An 18,146-nucleotide genomic window follows, 5' to 3' on the forward strand; every position below is an offset into this window, starting at 1 on the left:
GTCTGTGTAAAATCAATCAGTCTGCAGCCTCCATGCAACCCTTCCCTTTTTCCCTAGCTATCAGCAATATTTGTCTGCAGTCTCTCTCAACCCCCCTTTCCCTTTCCAAGCCATCCTCAAGAACTAGTGTGTGTGTGTGGCTTGTTCTTCAGTGAGCAAATAATTGTTTGGTATTTAGATAAAGAATTTGCTGCTTCATTAGTTATAGTTTTGTTTATATACCGTCCTTTTCTACTTGGGGATCCTTTGTGTGTTCCATGCCTTTTTGAATTCTGTCACTGTTTTTGTCTCGACTACCTCCACCAGCAGGTATTCCAGACAGTGATTACTCTCTATGTTTTAAAAAAAAAAAAAATGTATTTCCTGATATTATTCGTGAGTCTACCATCCCACAACCTCTGTTCACGTCCTCTAGTTTTACCACTTATCTCTGGAAGAGATTTGATTGTATATTAACTTTCCAAGTACTTAAACTTCTGTATCATATCTCCCCTGTCCCTCCTTTCCTCAAGGATATACCTATTCATGTCTTCAAGACTGCTCTTGTATGTATTTTGTTAAAAAACCCATACCATTTATGTCTGTACTTTTTAAGTTTTTTTTTATATCCTTAGCAAGATATGGCCTCCAGAACCAAACACAGTACTTCATGTGGTGCCTCACCAACAACTTGTACAGGAGGTTGAGACCTCCTTTCTTCTGCTGGTTATGCCTTTCTCCACAGCCTAGCATTCTTCTAGCTATAGCCACTGCCCTGTCACATTACTTCAACACTTTGAGATCATCGGAGACTATCACCCCAAGGTCCCTCTCTTTGTCCCCCTTGGATTTCTGCTCCCTAAGTGCATCATACTGCACTTCTTTGCATTAAATTTTAACTGCCAAACATTGGACCATTCTTCTAATTTTTGCAGATCACTTTTTTTTCATGTTGTCCACTCCTTGCAAGATGTCCACTTTGCAGAAGGGTTAGTTGATAATGTTCGCTTGTTTGCAGATGATACCTGGATTTGCAACAGTCACTCACAAATATACTGAATAGAATCCTTGAGACACTCCACTACCCACCTTTTCCCTCTTGAGTGAGTTTACCACTACCCTCTGACATTTCAGTCAACCAGTTTCTAATCCAGTTCACCTTTTTGTCATACCTTCAGCCCGTCAGATTTCTTCGAGTCGAACTGTGTCAAAGGCTTTGCTGAAATCCAAGTAGACTACATCTAGCATGTGTTCTAAGTCTAATTATCTGGTTACCCAGTCAAAGAAATCATATTAGTTTGGCATGTTTTTCCTTTAGTAAAACCATGCTGCCTCGTATCTTCTAACCCAGTAGATTCTAGGAAGCTCATTATCCTTTCCTTCAGCAAAACCTCTGTTATTTTTCCAACCACTGAAGTGAGTCTTATTGTCCTATAGTTTCCCATTTGTTCTGTCACCACTTTTGTAAAGAAGGATCATATCTGCTCTCCTCTAGTTCCATGGAACCTCTCCCATCTCGAAGGACTTATTAAACAAATCTTTGAGGACCCGCCAGAACTTATCTGAGCTCCCTCAATATCTAGGTTGGATCCTGTATAGTCTCATGGCTTTGTCCATTTTTTGTTTTTCAAGTTGATAATGACTTTCTTTTGTGACTGGTATGATATCTCTTCCATTCTCATTTGTACGTGTGTCAGTTGACCATGGTCATTCTCCAGGATTTTCTTCTGTGAAGACAGAACAGAAGTACTTGTTTAGCACATCACTTTTTCCTCATCACTTTCCACATAGAGGTTCACAGCATCTTTCAGTCTTGCATTTCCATTCTGTTTATTATTATTATTATTATTATAAATTTCCAAATGCATTTATACAAATACACGAAGAAAAATTCAAGAATAAAAAAAGGAAAAATTTACATAACCACATTATGCAAGGTGGTCCACTTCAGGGGAGACCTAAACAATTTTACAATACTTTCATATTTTGGAGAGCTAAGGATACATTACTAAACCCTTACATTTGCATGTCTATTTATTTATTGCATTTGTATCCCACATTTTCCCACCTTTTTGCGGGTTCAGTGTGGCTTACAATAAGAGTTAAATGTTAGAAATACATTTTGTTACAGATTGGTTATGGATTACATTGTGCAGAGTTATGCGAAACAGTTGAGGTATCGTTAGGGAATGTAACAATAGAACATAAACATTGAAACTTTGGAAGGAAGCACTGGGAGCTTGGAGGGCGATAAAAAGGCATGAGGACATATGGTATATATCTTTCTGTGAGTAAAGGTATGAGAGATGTGATATTACGGGAATGAGAATTCAGGGGTGAATGTATGATGCACTAGTGAACATTAAGTGTGGCCTTTATGTGTTTTGTTTCTTTCCGTAAATTTTTTTCGAAAAGATGGGTCTTCAATAACCTGCGGAAGGAATCTTGCTCGTTGATTGTTCTTAAGTTGCGCGGCAGTGTATTCCAAAACTGCGTGCTCATGTGAGAAAAGGTTGACGCGCGTAGCGCTTTGTATTTCACGCCCTTGCAGTTGGGGAAGTGGAGGTTAAGGAAGGTTCGGGATGATCTTTTGGCTTTTCTAGTTGGTAAGTCTATCAACTCGTACATGTAGGCTGGGGCTTCGCCGTGAATGATTTTGTGGACTAATGTGCATATTTTAAAAGTGACGCGTTCTTTGAGTGGGAGCCAGTGCAGTTTCTCTCGTAATGGTTGTGCACTTTCATATTTTGGCTTTCCAAAGATGAGTCTGGCTGCTGTATTCTGGGCTGTTTGAAGTTTCCTCAGTATTTGTTCTTTGCAACCTGCGTATAGTGAGTTGCAGTAATCCAAATGGCTGAGCACGAGGGATTGCACTAGGCTGCGAAAGACGGATCTTGGGAAGTATGGTCTTATCCTTTTCAGTTTCCACATGCTGTAAAACATCTTTTTTGTTGTGTTGTTAGCGTGAGTTTCAAGCGTTAGGTGGCGGTCGATAGTGATTTATTGACCGGAACCGGTGGGTTCTGGACACAAGGATATTGTTCAGTAATGGGAGGGGGTATCTCAATTTCATAACCACCAATAGTACGATAGACATGAGGTGGCTGTGGGATAACTGATTGGGTCTGGGTAGTTGCTTGCATCGTTGGAGCAGTTGTTACCGTGGGTGACTGGGCGATGGTCTGAGCCACTGGTATTGTTGGAGGGGTTATGGGTGGCTGAGTTTGTGCCGACCCCTGGGACATAGGGATAGGGTTCTTTTGAGATGAGACGGGAGATATATCGACAACACCAGCGATGTGCACGGTGGTAGGTGGGTCGAAAATCGTAGGAGCAAGGGATCCCGCAGGTAGCGAAGGTGTCACTGTCTGTGATCCCTGGGAATTCTGTAGTTGAGGATCTGTGATAGGTTTATCACAATATCCTGGGGGTATTGGGGTATATCCCACTGCGCAGGGTAGCAGCTTTGCAGGGCCGGCAGCAGCCGCATCGTAGGGTGGTGGGGCAGTAGGTGTCACTGCCTCCTGGTAAAGGGGGTTGGTCACAATCTGCGTTGGCCAAAGCTTTGTCATGCTGGTTTCGTGCGATGAGTATGAACTTATTAATGGCAGCTAAATGTTTATCCCTAGATTTTCCTGTTTTGTGGGACTCATTGTAGCAGACCAAGGCTTGGAGCTTGCCCTGATCAAATGAGCCCTTTGATGGCCATTCCAGTCCTTGATCTTTGGCGGACCAAACGGTATGCCAGGTCTGACATAAACGGGTAAGTTCTTTTCTATCTGCAGGGAAAAAGTTGAGGACTCTTTCCAGGGGAGTAAGGGATGAGGAAGAGGACATAGCGGAATCAGAAATAAAGGAAAAACAATCCTCATAGGAAAATATAAAGCAATATCCGAAGGGATTCAAGCTTAAAGGGGTATTCAAGGGGCACCTGTGTTATATCTGTGGGAAAAAAACGTGCAATGGAAAATAATCAAAACAAGAAAGCATGCATCATGCGTGGAAAAAACAATTCGATACTCGCGTGTTTTCAAGAGCGTTCCAGTGGCGGACCCTAAAACAAAAATGATGCATTGGCGGAAAGCTCAACGCTTTAACCGCTAGCAATATTAAAAGACAGACAAAAACAGTAAACAGAAATAAGCGTAGAGAGTCAGTGTATAAGTGAATGTAAACCTAGTGTTAGCTTAAGTATATGCCCTACTCTAACGTATTGAATACTGTCCCCTAGAGCAGGCTTCTACAACTAGGATTCTGCTCTACTAACTGCCAAGATTCGCTCTATTGGCCATGATTCACTCCAATGGAAGAACCCTCAAAAGAGGGGTGGCCACTACTCCTTAAAGAGTCCAAGAAGCTGCGAAATAAGCTCCCTGGTCTCAGAGGACAGCTATCCCATAGATTTTCGCCGGTTCGGAAGATTCACTCTATTCAAATGAAGATTCGCTCTATTCAACAAACCTCCATAGGATACTTAAATATACACCTAAAAATTTAGGACGAAGATTCGCTCTATTCAACCGAAGATTCCGCTCTATTCAACAAACCAAAATACACGTAAGAATTTAGAATCGCCCAAGTCAACCTGTACACAATCACAACGAAAGGCGCTAGACGTCTCTTTATTACCCCCGCGCTCATCTGTACAAGTAAACCCTACATGGCCAATAATGCCGAATCCGCAGGCCACTCCGAAAATGGAATGGAAGTCTGCTTCTACTAATTGAGATACCGTCATCCATTGAAGGGTCACCTCCAATGGGTGTAAGCCCCAGGCATCGATATCAAAGCCAATGGTTATAGCATAACACTGGTATATAAGAAAATAAAAATAAAAAATAAAATAAAAATATATCACATCCCAGGGAAGAGCCCCTGAAACAAACTGCAAAGATGGTAAAAATAAAATAGATATAAATAAAATAAAAGAAATTGAAAGAAAGATTTGTAACACTGAACACATGTAAGCTCTTGGGGGATGGTACAACCATAAAAGAGTCACTAGACAATAGATTTTCTTATTAAATAATACATAAGAAGGGAACCCAAAAGCATTAAAATAAAACAGCCGACAGTAAGGAAGCCTGCAAAACCAGGACAATACAATACAAAATAAAATCATTCACACTGTTGTGCTGCATAAACATGCATTAAAGTCTGACAGAAAAGTGACACACGCAAAATAGGGAAGTAGGTGGGACTTAGAGAGGGAGAAAAAATAATTTTGATGGACAAGCAGAGCAAACCAATGAACACACGACTTAGTATGTTCCCCATATCAAAGGAAAAAAAGCTGTACAACAAAATTGGAATATAAAGTAAATGAACAAAAAAACCTGGAAAAACAGACTGTAAATCATTATTATGGAACTTGCAATATTACACTGCAAAAACAAAGCCCATTTTAGACAAGCAACGATCCAGCGCTGCAACCGCAAAAATGAAACCGAAAGCATTCAAAACACTGCTGTTCGTGGGAGAGGGCACATACAAAGAACATAGAGAACCGGCAAGTGGATTATCAAAAGATAAGTGATTTAAAAGAATATGTACCATTACATAGAAATATCATTATGCATGCTGAGAAAATGTACCATAAAACAAAGCTAAACTTGCAGAAAACTGAATATATGATTGGACTGAAAAACAATGCCGTACACCATTTATTTATAGAACGCGAACACAGTCTCGCAACCTTAACTAAAAATGAAAACCCCAGCTTTTCATAGTAAAACTAATCAGTAGTTTACAATCTAACTTGCATCCTGAAAAGTTACGGGCAAGCAGTTCTACAGGAAATAAGTGGATATGAATCATGCCGTTCAGAAACAATGCCGTAAGCTAAATCCCGGAGTCAAAAATACCATACTAACAAGGCTAAAGATACTGAAATTGCTTCTAAGTCATGTTATCATGAAACTACATTACGGATTGTCACTTCAATTATCCCTTCTTTTGTCCTAATCCAAAAACGGACTCACACAATTACTGTTCCCAATATTACATTGCAAAGTATCAATTCTAAGTATAATAACAATAATCTATAGAGGGTCATACATATAAATGCTACTACTTTTGATACATTCCATTAATTACCCCTTAAACTGAATATACAAGAGTAGCAGCAAGGAGGGACAATTTTGGAGGGAGGGAAAAAATAAAAAGGTGCAAGAGTCTCCTTTTCTTTGTCCTTGCCACCAGTTATCCGACCTCCTGGGCAGACACATCTGCCACAACAGACTTTTCAACTGGCAATCCTACAGTGCCTATTGAAAACGCTGCGACTACTCCTGTCCTTACTGATTCTCCTGTTTTGCATTCTACAAGTGTTTCCGATACTAACGGTAGCTCGGACAATATTGTCCCCACTATTACAAATACTTTTGAGGATAATATTACCTTGTCTGAATTGCGAACCACCCCTCCTCCTTATCCTTTGGTGCCTAATACTGACGTTCCTCCTCCCACGAATACTACCTTAACCACTCCAAATATCAGAGTCCCAGCTACACGCCCTCCCAGATAGCCCAACACCCCCATTAACTGTTACACCCGTGACATAATATATGTCCCATAGCAGACTAAACAACCAGCCTTCATCGCCGCAAACTGTTCCTTCCCTTGAATCTCCACTACCGTCGCCTAACTTAGGTGATCAAGTAATCCCAGAGTACCTTCTAGATCCTCGAGAATTAAGATTTCCCCATTGGGACCCAGCTCCAGAAGACGATCCCAATTGGGATCCCCTCACTCGATATCAGACACTGTGTGAACCCTTACTTGAGAGTTGGACACTCGGTCCCAGTCGAACAGTTACTCATACTCTGGCATTATTTGGAGGAAGCCTGGGTTTACAGATTGAACAGACTGATGAGCTCCTAATAAGACCAGAAACTGGTGACGTAGTGGATTTTTGGTTATTCACATACGCCGTACTTGGCACTGACTGGATACCTTTTTTGTTTCTCAGAGAGGTTGGATTGGGACCTTTGGAAATATATAGTCTTTTCGAAGTACCCGATCCCACTGAGAAAGGGGCTATCAGAGTTTACCCCCCCTTACCCAAGTCATACCTAAATGATATATCAAGTCTTGGTATATTTGGGGATATTGATTATTGTCATTGCAGCTCTTGCTAAAACCCTTTGGGTGATTCTGTTACTCACTTTTATTCTTAGCCGCCAATTGCCTTTTGTACAGTCCAGATCTAACATCTAATCATGAAAACTACCAACATGAAGTGTCTAGCCCTCCTGTTGTGTGTGCTCACCATGCCCATGGTACAAGGAGCACAGAAACTAGAACGTTTTCTGCAACAATTCATAACCACTTACGAAATAACATTACCCACTACTAAGGACACAACCACAATAACCCTCGATGTGTGTGCTTACACAATGTGCGGGGAACATCCTGTGCAGCAATATTTGTCAGCTTTTGAAATATACCTGTGTCCCTTCTCCAATTGCGGAAGTTGGGCGCAAGTATGGTGGTACACAGGTTCATGGGTTCCCTACTCAGGTAGCGAAATTCCAGATCTCAAAAAGAGCATTTCCATTATGAAATTGCGAGTGACTGGCCTTTGTTCAATGACCAAATGTAATCAAGTGGCTATCACTTTCAGAGGAGTAACAGCTGTTACATACAGAACTTATTCCTTAGGAATTGATGCCACAGGTAGAGACCCCATTGGCAAATTTAAGATTGTTCCACCCCCAGCCCAACCAGAAAAGAATCCTTTGATGCCAACAAAGATCCCAGATGTAAAGATTCCTTACCAGATCGTGCCAATTAATAATTCCAAAGATTTAATGGCATTAGAAACAGGATTTGGAGAGACAAACTTGTGGCTCGAATGGGCGCATTATACTACAAAGAGTTTGAATGTCTCTAATTGTTATTTTTGTTCCCATGCAAGAGCAGAACCAACAGTAGTTTCCTTTCCTTTAGATCTTCACAATGATCCAGATGGTTTTTGGTGTATGTTAGAGTTATTGCAGGTAAAAGAAGAAACCAATAAGTCTTGTCAACATCTTGACGAACACCACCCCTACTTACCTCCTCGGATGAGGGTTCCACCTGCATTCAGGATTCCAGATCCTGCTACCAGATATCATACATGTCTGGAACGATATGGGGTGAAAAATACACGGTTTCTAGGAAATTTGACCAATTGTAACACAACCCTAGAAAAAGGGACTCTGCGAAATCTGAACCTCACAGAGTTTTCACAGGCTAGAGCAGACATATGGTGGTACTGTGGAACCCATACTATCCACCATACACTTCACAAAAGTTGGACAGGAAGATGTGCCCTGGTCAAATTGGTAATTCCAATCATTATAGCATCCTTGATCCCTCCTCATAGCAGCTCTTCCTCACGAGTGAAGAGAGATGCTATGCCTGGATCCTTTGATGATCGAGTCTATATAGATGCAATTGGAGTTCCAAGAGGGGTTCCTGATGAGTTCAAAGCCAGAAACCAGATTGCAGCAGGGTTCGAATCCGTTTTCTTTTGGTGGGCGACTATAAATAAAAATTTGGACTGGATCAACTATATATATTACAACCAGCAGAGATTTGTGAATTACACTAGAGACGCGGTTCAAGGAATTGCAACACAATTAGATACCACCAGCAGAATGACGTTAGAAAATAGATTAGTGCTTGACCAGATTCTGGCAGCGGATGGTGGAGTGTGCCGCAAGATAGGTACACAGTGTTGCACTTTTATCCCCAACAATACTGCTCCAGATGGATCGATCACCAGAGCTTTACAAGGCTTAACCTCACTGTCACAAGAATTGGCAGAGAACTCCGGTGTTGACACATCTTGGACTGGTTGGATGGATAAAGTTTTTGGTAAATGGAAGACATTTATCATTTCTGCAGCCACCACCATAATCATAGTGGTAGCAATTTTTGTACTAGTAGGATGTTGCATAATCCCTTGTGCTAGAGGCTTAGTAGAACGCTTGATTGAAACTGCAATAACAAAAAAGACAACAGCAGGACAATATGTCCTGTATGAAAATCTCCTTCCCAACACCACTGGAGATAACACATTGGACTATCTCCCTTTGAGACGGACCAATCGCTATGCGAATGCTAGAGACACTATAGAAATGTCTGCAACCGTATAATCATGTAAAAGCACACAGGGATACAATATAATAGTGTTAAGACTGATGAAAGAATGTAATCAATAATCGGTATGACTATATAATCCATGCAAATGTATACTCAAGATATAATCAGTATATAACCAAAGAATTATTGATTGTTATTAATATATATATATCTCCATATATGTAAGAGTAAGATTGAACCTGCATATTAATAGGTTTAGAAATATTATTGTTGTAGTTATAGTATGTTACCGAAGTAGTGCCTATGTTATCACTTTGATTCAAACAAATCAGACTATACCAGCTTTCAATTAGACTCATTCGATTCTATAATTTAATAGGATACCTTCTGGAATGGATGGTACCATGGTACGTTAACCCTGGTGTCACCCTATGCGATAGGGTGAAGAGGGGAATGTTAATATGTGTTGTAGCTTGAGGCCTATCCACTGGAATGGTGGTGGGCCAAGTTACTGGGCTTTGGCCAGCTGAGCAGCCCTGACTAGGCCTGAAAGCCCACCAATGGCCTTATAGATGGGAACCTGCAAAAGCAGGCCTGCATGATGGGTCTTAACAAAATCTGGTAGAACTGTTAAATTGAACATAACACCTAAGATGTAGAAATAATGGACAAAAATGGATGAAGTTTGGTTTTTAAAATGAAGTCTGTGAGATTGGCACTCAGATCATAAGATGATATGAAACTGAAATGCTAGTATTGAGATATTTTTGTATCAAGAGGGAGAAAAACAAGTGTTGACAAAAGCGGAAATGTTATAATCAGGTGCAGATATTTTTGTAATAAGAAAAAACATGTTGTTGACAATAACGGAAATCTTGCAATAGCTAAAACGGAAAGAAGAGGGTACAGATGTGCACCTGCCGGAAAGGAAAAGTATGATTCAGAGGTTGGGCAATATTGAAAAAAAAAGGAGTCTTGCCATTGACTTGCATAGAGATCTGCGCCTATAAAAGTGATGAGATTTTGGCAGATCCTTGGAACATTCCCCAACTCATCTCGGAGGGCATAACTCTGTGCAGTTGAACCCAGAATCTGTCTGATGAATGTACCAAATTGAAGACTTTATTTTGGTAAGAATAAACAAAACCTTATTTCTATGAACTATCTTTGTCTTCATTTCTATTTATTATATTTACTCTTTACCTATCATTTGTCATACCAGATAATCCACACACTCACTCCCTGAACCAATTTGGGTTGGTTTTTATGTGGGAAAACAAAAGGTTAAAGATTTACTTAGATCCTAACAGACAGAAAGCTGTGGTCATGGGAATTAAATTTGAACTGAGCCTTCTGATGCCTCCTCAACGCCGATTCCCTTGGGAAGGGATATTGCCGGAATTCAGGGAAGCGTTCAAACAGATTGTGGAGGCACAAACCCTCTCTACGTCTCCGTGGAAAGGGGTATCTTCGGGACGTAGAGGGGGACAATAAAACAGATTCCAAGGATTTTTAGCGTTTCAGAGATTTGAAGGTTCAGGTTTGGTGTGTTTATGGCTGTGAATTCTTTTGTATTGTATTGGGAGGTGAGAATCAGGCATTGAGTTTTTTCTGCATTTAATTTCAGACGAAATGCATCCGCCCAAGTGTTCATGATGTGTAGGCTTTGATTGATTTCGTTGAAGATTTCGTTAATGTCTTGTTTGAAGGGGATGTATATTGTCACATCATCAGCGTATATATGTGGGTTGAGGTTATGGTTTGATAGGAGTTTTGCCAAAGGGATCATCATTAAGTTGAAGATGGTTGGTGAGAGAGGTGTGATCCTTGTGGTACTCCACATTCAGGTGTCCATGCCTTGGATGTGGTCAAATTTGATGTGACTTGGGTTAGGAACCCTTCGAACCAATTCAGGACATTTCCTCCAATGCCAAAGTATTCGAGTATGTGTAATAGGATTTCATGGTCAACCATATCGAAGGCACTTGACATGTCAAATTGTAGGAGGAGTATATTGTTGCCCGTTGCAATTATTTGTTTAAATCTGGTCATAAGGGTGATTAATACTGTTTCTGTGCTATGATTCGACCGGAATCCTGATTGGGCGTCATGCAGTATTGAGTGTTTGTTTAGATAGTTTGTGAGTTGTCCTTTCACTAATATATCTAAAAAGTCTTGTCACCTCTCCTTACATCTCTAGCCATTTGTTCTTCTTGCTTGTTCTTTCACCAGCCATATTTGTCTCTTCGCTTCTTTCAGTTTATCTGGTATTCTTTTGTGTTCCTTTTCTTATGTATTTCATGAACACCATCTTTTTTTGCCTTTAAATTTCAGCCACTTGTTTGAAGAATCACATGGGCTTCCTTTTCCTCTTGATTTTATTTACTTTGATTACATAAAGATCTGTTGCCATTTTTACAGCTCCTTTCAGCTTGGATCATTGTCTTTCCACTTCTCGTAAGTCCTCCCACCCCATCAGCTCTTTCTTCACATGGTCCTCATTTACTAAAGTTAGCATGTTTGAAATCCAAGACTTTGAGGTTTTTTTTATTTTTACTAAGGCGCGCTCACGTTTTTGACATTCGATAAAATTGTAGGCATGCTAAACGTTAGAGACGCCAATGCATTCCTATGGGTGTCTCTAATGTTTAGCACACCTACAATTTGTGTGCGCTAAAAATGTGAGCGTGCCTTAGTAAAAGATGCCCTGAGTGTTGTGTGGCTGCACTCTACTTTAGTTTTTATATCAAATCAAACTATATGATGATCACGATTGTTCAGGTGGGCTCCCACTCAGATGTGACTCACTTTACACATTTGTGAGCGCTAGATCAAGTGTCACCCCTTCCATTATGGGTTCTGTCACATTTGTGAGCGCTAGATCAAGTGTCACCCCTTCTATTATGGGTTCTGTCACATTTGTTTGAGCAGAACACTTTGAAAGGCATCCATTATCTCTTTACTTCTTTGTGATTCCCCAGATTGGAAGTCTCCCAGCAACAGCATCTCCCATTTCATTCCTAAATTTTGGATATCTAAGACCAAATCTTTGTGAAGCTTCTTTCTGTGTTGGAGGTCTATCAATAACGCCTTTGTGAATAGAGGTTCTATTTTCTATTTTCAAGACGATCCATATTGCTCTGCTTTTCTCCAGGCACCCTGCATTTCAGTAGCTCTAATGTTGTGGCCAAGTATAGTTGTGTCTCATTGATGGGAGTCGTTGAACCATGTCTCTGTGATAGTAGCAATATATAAATCTGCCTCCAACATCAGGGCTTGCAGATCATAAACTTCATCACTTAGACTACGAGTGTTTGTGGTCATTGCTTTCCAGCTACATGTTATTGGCAGTCTAATGTATAGTGTGTTTTTTTTTTTGCTTAGTTTCTCCTGCTGTGATAAGTGAATTGCTAAGATGATCATTTTAAATTATTTTCTTCATAGCTGTCACACCTGTTCTTTGCGGGGGTGACTGTCTGAAATGACCTTTTATATGCTCCCCATCCCTTTAATTAATTTAAATACCTAGACACAAATTGCATTAATTTCTCTCTAAGGTTTCTCTTTCCTGCCACAATAAGATGCAGCCCATCATCACAGTGCTTTGTTTTTCCATATATTACCCCATCTTCCTATGTATCCAAAACTACCTTATGGACACCAGGCTCTGGGCCACCTATCAAAATTCTCCATATTACATAGTCTTTCCTCTCCCACTAGGAGGAGTAGCCTAGTGGTTAGTGCAGTGGACTTTGATCCTGGGGAACTGAGTTTGATTCCCACTGCAGCTCCTTGTGACTCTGGGCAAGTCACTTAACCCTCCATTGCCCCTGGTACAAAAGTACCTGAATATATGTAAACCACTTTGAATGTCATTGCAAAAACCTCAGGCGGTATATCAAGTCCCATTTCCCTTTCCATAGGTTAGTAGTACTTCAGAAAAAGCTGCAGTCCATACCAAAGACTTCAGACTAGAGACTTTGCACAGGAATGGGGTTCTGTGGGAATCCCGTGGGGACAGAAGCAGATCTGCGGGATTCCCATGGGGATGGAAGTAGCTCCTGCGGGGTTCCCGTGGAAGTGTACACTGCACTTGCGCCAGCCTCTCACTTACCAAGTACCAAGTTCTTTGAGTGCTGTCTCCTCCTCCTCCTCCTTGCTTTAACAGCACAGATGCAGAAAGTCTCCATTAAGGAGGTGATAAAGACACATATGTGATAGAATTCAAAAAGGCATGGAATGACCAAAGAGGCTCTCTAATTAGAAAACGGAAGTTATATAAAAAAAAACCTTAAATGACTGCATGTGTGTGACACTCAGATGATGACTCCAGCTGTGATGAACTAAAGCCGATACCAGGCAGACTTGTATGGTCTGTGTCTCATATATGGCAGTCTGGTTTAGGATGGGCTGGAAAGGGCTTAGACAGCAACTTTAGTGGCTGTTACATGAGGATAGTGCTGGACAGACTTTTACGGTCTGTTTCCCGCAAATGAGAAGACAAATAGGCTGGAATGGGTTTCGACAACTCCAGCATTTGGAACATAAGGACAGGGCCGGGCAGACTTCTATGGTCTATATCCCAGAAATGCCAAAGAAAGACCATAATCAAGTATATAATATCACGTTCATTGTTGTTTTAATTATGAATTGATAATGAGCGTGACTATTGTGCAGACTGGACCGTTCAGGTTTTTATCTGCTGTCACTTACTTTGTTACTATTAATCCTCTCTGCTCCCGGGCTGATGTACAGACCTCAGCTCTGGCACAGGCACAAGCATCAGATGTTATCTGGCCTACTGGCGCGTTCATGTGGTGACCTCTCAGCACAGTGCTAGTGAATCAGAGACACGTCTTAACGTGTGCGCACCAGAGTGTTCCAAGTTCTAACTTTTGTTCTTTTCTTGGTTGTAGTTCTGCGGCTTGAGCCCAGAGAGAGACTGAGGGAGTTGACTGGAAATTTTTTTTAATGTACCATTAAATTCTTGTGGGTTCGGGTTAAATTGCGGGGATGGGTAAGATTTCTGTCCCTGTGCAACTCTCTACTTCAGACCCTCTTCCAGCTTCTAGAAAGCTCTTCATGCTACAAGTGGGCTACTGTTGGCCAAGTTATTTGTTCCCAGGTGGATTATAGCATCAGTGTTGAAATTCTTACTCTCCTCTCTGATCACAATCAATAGTTGGCTGGTACACCTGCTAGCTGAAGATCCTGGAAGGCACTTCACTTTGCTGGGCCCCTTGAACTGTGTTTCCAGAGTTATGGCCTCTGATTGTGGAGTCCCCTAGCAGCAACAATTTACTGTTTTGAGCTTTTTTGTTCGTGCTTTTGAGGAGTCTTTTATCTTGAGCTACCTTAGTTGTTTCTGGCTCCATCTCAATTCATTCTTCTTGAGCATTATAATACTCTTATGCAGCAAAAGAATTATGTAGGAGCAACAAACCTGAAGTTGAATGCCTCTGTGTCACTTGTTGTAGTCTACCTGAGCCTATTGTGACCCATCTATTCCTGGGTTGTTTATTCTTTGTGGCAGTGGTGGTAAATTGGTTTGATGCTATGTGGCCCTGCAATCTCCTCTGATTGCATCTAATTCCTGCTTAAGTTTGTTGAGCAACTTTTTTTTTTATTAGCAAGTTAAAGACAGAGGTTACAAGCTGTAAGCCTCCAGATGGTCTGGCGTGGGACTAATGTCACACAATTACTACATTAAATAGAAGTTATGTTGATTGGTTGGAAGAGGTATGAACAGGTGTACTATGTTAGGATTAAAAAATCAGCATGATTACCTGTATGTGACTATTGAGGAATATTGTTAATGTCTATTGGGTTATCTATATAGGAATAGCAAGATCAAGGGTGGGTGTGGCGTAGGTTGGAAGGGATTATAAGTGGGCCTCACAATGATTCAGCCAAGTAACACTATTAAAAATGTATGAGACAATTTGATACAAAAATAAAGTTTGTTTAGAATCTAAGTTTTTCCTTTAGAATCCAAATATTACCTATAAATGCAGCAGTTTCTTTAATGTAATCTCTAACTGCAGGAAAGGCTAAAAGCTACTCTCTTACTTAGGAATAGACAGTGAATAAACACAAACCTTAAAGAGCTTGCCAAAAATTTAGAAACCTCACCCTTAGCAGTGGGAAAGGATAGAGACAGTTAAAAATGCCTATTCTCTCTGCTATGAGAGCTAGTCAGTGTTCTGCCCCCAGCAGCCTTCCACTAGTTTTATAGTATAGCCTTAATGCCTTTACTGTTCTCACTTCTAAGGATTCTTACTGCTGCCATCACTCCCTGCAAAGATATATGAGCAATGCATTGTGTGAGGTGGAGTCTTACATGTACTGCAGTCACCCCTGCTTGTTGATTAAAGTTACTAGCTGTTTCTTCTTCTGTAAAGGCCTCCTCCCATTCTCAGCCAAGCCTGATTTCTTTGTGTACTTACTGTTATTTCCTGATCATTCCTAGATCTCTGTCCTGATGGGTCAGCTAGGGCATGACCTTTCTTTCCAGTGAAGGACTGCCCTCTGGGACCATCTCTGCTACCTGGTGGCAGGTTTTGTCACTATTGGTCCCTTTACCTCCCCCTTCCCTGAGATTGTGTGAGCCTTTTATTGACTTCCCTGCCTCTACCTGACCTTCTTCATCTTATCTCACATGTGTCCTCTTGCTCCCTGAAGGAAAACTCTTCTTTTTAGCTGTTCATTCTTTCTCTTAAGATATCACACAAACCCAGCAACCCATCTCTGAACTGCTTTTATCTACTTGACCACTTACCCACCTCTGCAACAAGCTCTTTTCTCTTTAAATTTTCACCTCTTCCCTTCTATTCAGCTTTGAGAACCAGGAAATGTATTGCCTTGGGGCAGCACTTCTGAGATTCTTCTATAGATACTTCAGGTGTGTGTGTTATACTTCTTGGATTTTAAAGCTTTAAGGCTATTGTGCTTTAAGAGGCCTTGACAGGAAGAGAGAAAGAGAGAATTATTTTTTCCCCATTTGTAATGCTCTAGGTTAGTAAAAAGAGTAGAACAGCACAAATTAAGGAATTAAAAGTCTGGAGAACAGAGAGGTAGCTTAGCCTATAGCCAGACAATTGAGATATTAAGAATAAACTCTCAGAAATTCTTTGCAGTATTGCAGTGTTAATATTCTACTGCCCACTGCAATGGTTAGGGTTCTTCCTTTTCCTACGTAGGCTCTTATGTGACTCCTGGAAGTTAGTGCTGTTATAAGGTAGAACTGTATTCTAGGCTCTGAGTGATTTTTGTAGGGTTCTTTTGTATTACTTTACAATATGCCTGATACTGGATTTTGCGTTTGGAATGAGCTCTTATCTTTTTCAGTTGTAGATCAGTTTGTTACATTCAGGTACAGTAGGTATTTTCCTCCCTCTGGAGGGCTTATAGTCTGTTTGTACCTGAGACAAGGGAGGGTTAAAATGACTTGTCCAAGATTACAAAGAGTGGCAGTGGCTTCCCTGGTTCTCAGCCTGCTACTCTGTGCATTAGGTACAGCTAGTATAGATAAAACCAGTGGCGTACCAAGGGGGGCGGGGCGGTGGGGGCTGTCCGCCCTGGTTGCATACCACTGGGGGGGTGCCGCGCACCCGTCTGCTCTGCTCGTTCCGTGCTCCCTCTGCCCCGGAACAGGTTACTTCCCCCCAGCAGGTAAAAATGCACCCGGGGGGCTGTCCTTTTGCCGGGGGGGGGGGGAGGTGTGTCCTTTCGCCGGGGTGGGTGGTCACGCTGCACTCGGGGGGGGGGGGGAGCGCATTGGCAATCCGCCCTGGGTGTCAGCCACCCTAGGAACGCCACTGGATAAAACATAGTCCAAACATGTTTGGTAACTCAAGAATAAACTAAAGGCCAGCAAATCTGAAGTGTGGTGACCATTTGGCAACCTACCAAAAACATTGATAGGCAAATCATTTTATGGTTGGCAGTAATCACAAGATTTCTGTTAGTGATGCTGAACACCACTATTCATATGGGCAACTGGAAGACGCTGGACTGGGGTGCTAGGGTTGACTTAGAACCAATTGCTAAAGTACCTGCATTTAATTTTCAGACTTCTGCAACTATTGTTCCATTTAATATGTTGTATTATTTTGGTACATTATTTTGATTTCTTTGGCAGATTGTTCTTGGAGTGTATTCAGTGTGCATATTACCATCAGTAACAGAGGGGTGGGGGAGGAGACAGCTGGTGCAGCTGCACCAGAGCCACACAGTGAAAGACTCCTTCCTTGCTGAAAGCCTCAACGGTTCCTTTATTGCTGTCACAAGTGTTGTCTACCACAACAAGAATTTTAATTTGCTTCGTTCCACTCTGCCCCATACCTCACCCAAACCCCGTCCCACTTTAGTCTCCTCAAACAACCGAGTCACTTACCGCCTGAGAGATTGTGAATGTGGTATTGAATATCTAAGGCCCTCATGATCAAAAGCCCCGCGCTGTTCCAAACAGCGCCCTAAAAATAGCGCCGCAGGGCTTTTCTGCATCGATGATCAAAGATAATGCATGCAAATCTAAGCAGCGCTATTATCTTTGATTATCATATTGAAGTGCGGGAGAATTGCGCCCGAGCATGCACTCAGTACAATCCTCCCGCACTTCTTTGACAGGTCTGGGCTGTCAAAAGCCCATAACTGTCAAAGTGGCCTGCCGATCCCCCAACAAAGAGTCCGCTGCCGCCGGCGATCAAACCGAGAGGTGATTGAAAATAAGTAAAGATTTCTGAATTTGAGGTTTGTCAACTTTCCTAAGGTCCCTTTTGAACTACCTCAGGACATGCTGAAAAAGTATTTCACAGAAATTCTTAAGATTTCAGCTGATCTTCATCCACCTGTTGGAAAATGCTACTATTTGCCTTTAAAATCTGGGCAATGTAGCAATATGAGAACTGATATATGAATGTTTTAGCCATTCTAGAAAGATCAGTGGAGGAGGAAACTAATGGGGCTACCCTGTTAGTGGACTTTGTATTTGAGCAAAGTAATGTATTTTTTTTTCTTTCCTGTCATTACTGTTCAGCTTTATTCCTGGGACAGAAATTGTTTTTTTCCTGATTTAT

At 41.3% G+C, this 18,146-nt stretch overlaps 1 protein-coding gene across 1 annotated transcript in view; it reads left to right on the forward strand.

Moving 5' to 3' along the window:
• Nucleotides 1–18,146, forward strand: part of SYCP2L (synaptonemal complex protein 2 like) — a 331,807-nt gene that overhangs the window by 94,207 nt on the left and 219,454 nt on the right.

Source organism: Microcaecilia unicolor, chromosome 1 (assembly GCF_901765095.1).
Source record: "Microcaecilia unicolor chromosome 1, aMicUni1.1, whole genome shotgun sequence".
NCBI lineage: Eukaryota > Metazoa > Chordata > Amphibia > Gymnophiona > Siphonopidae > Microcaecilia > Microcaecilia unicolor.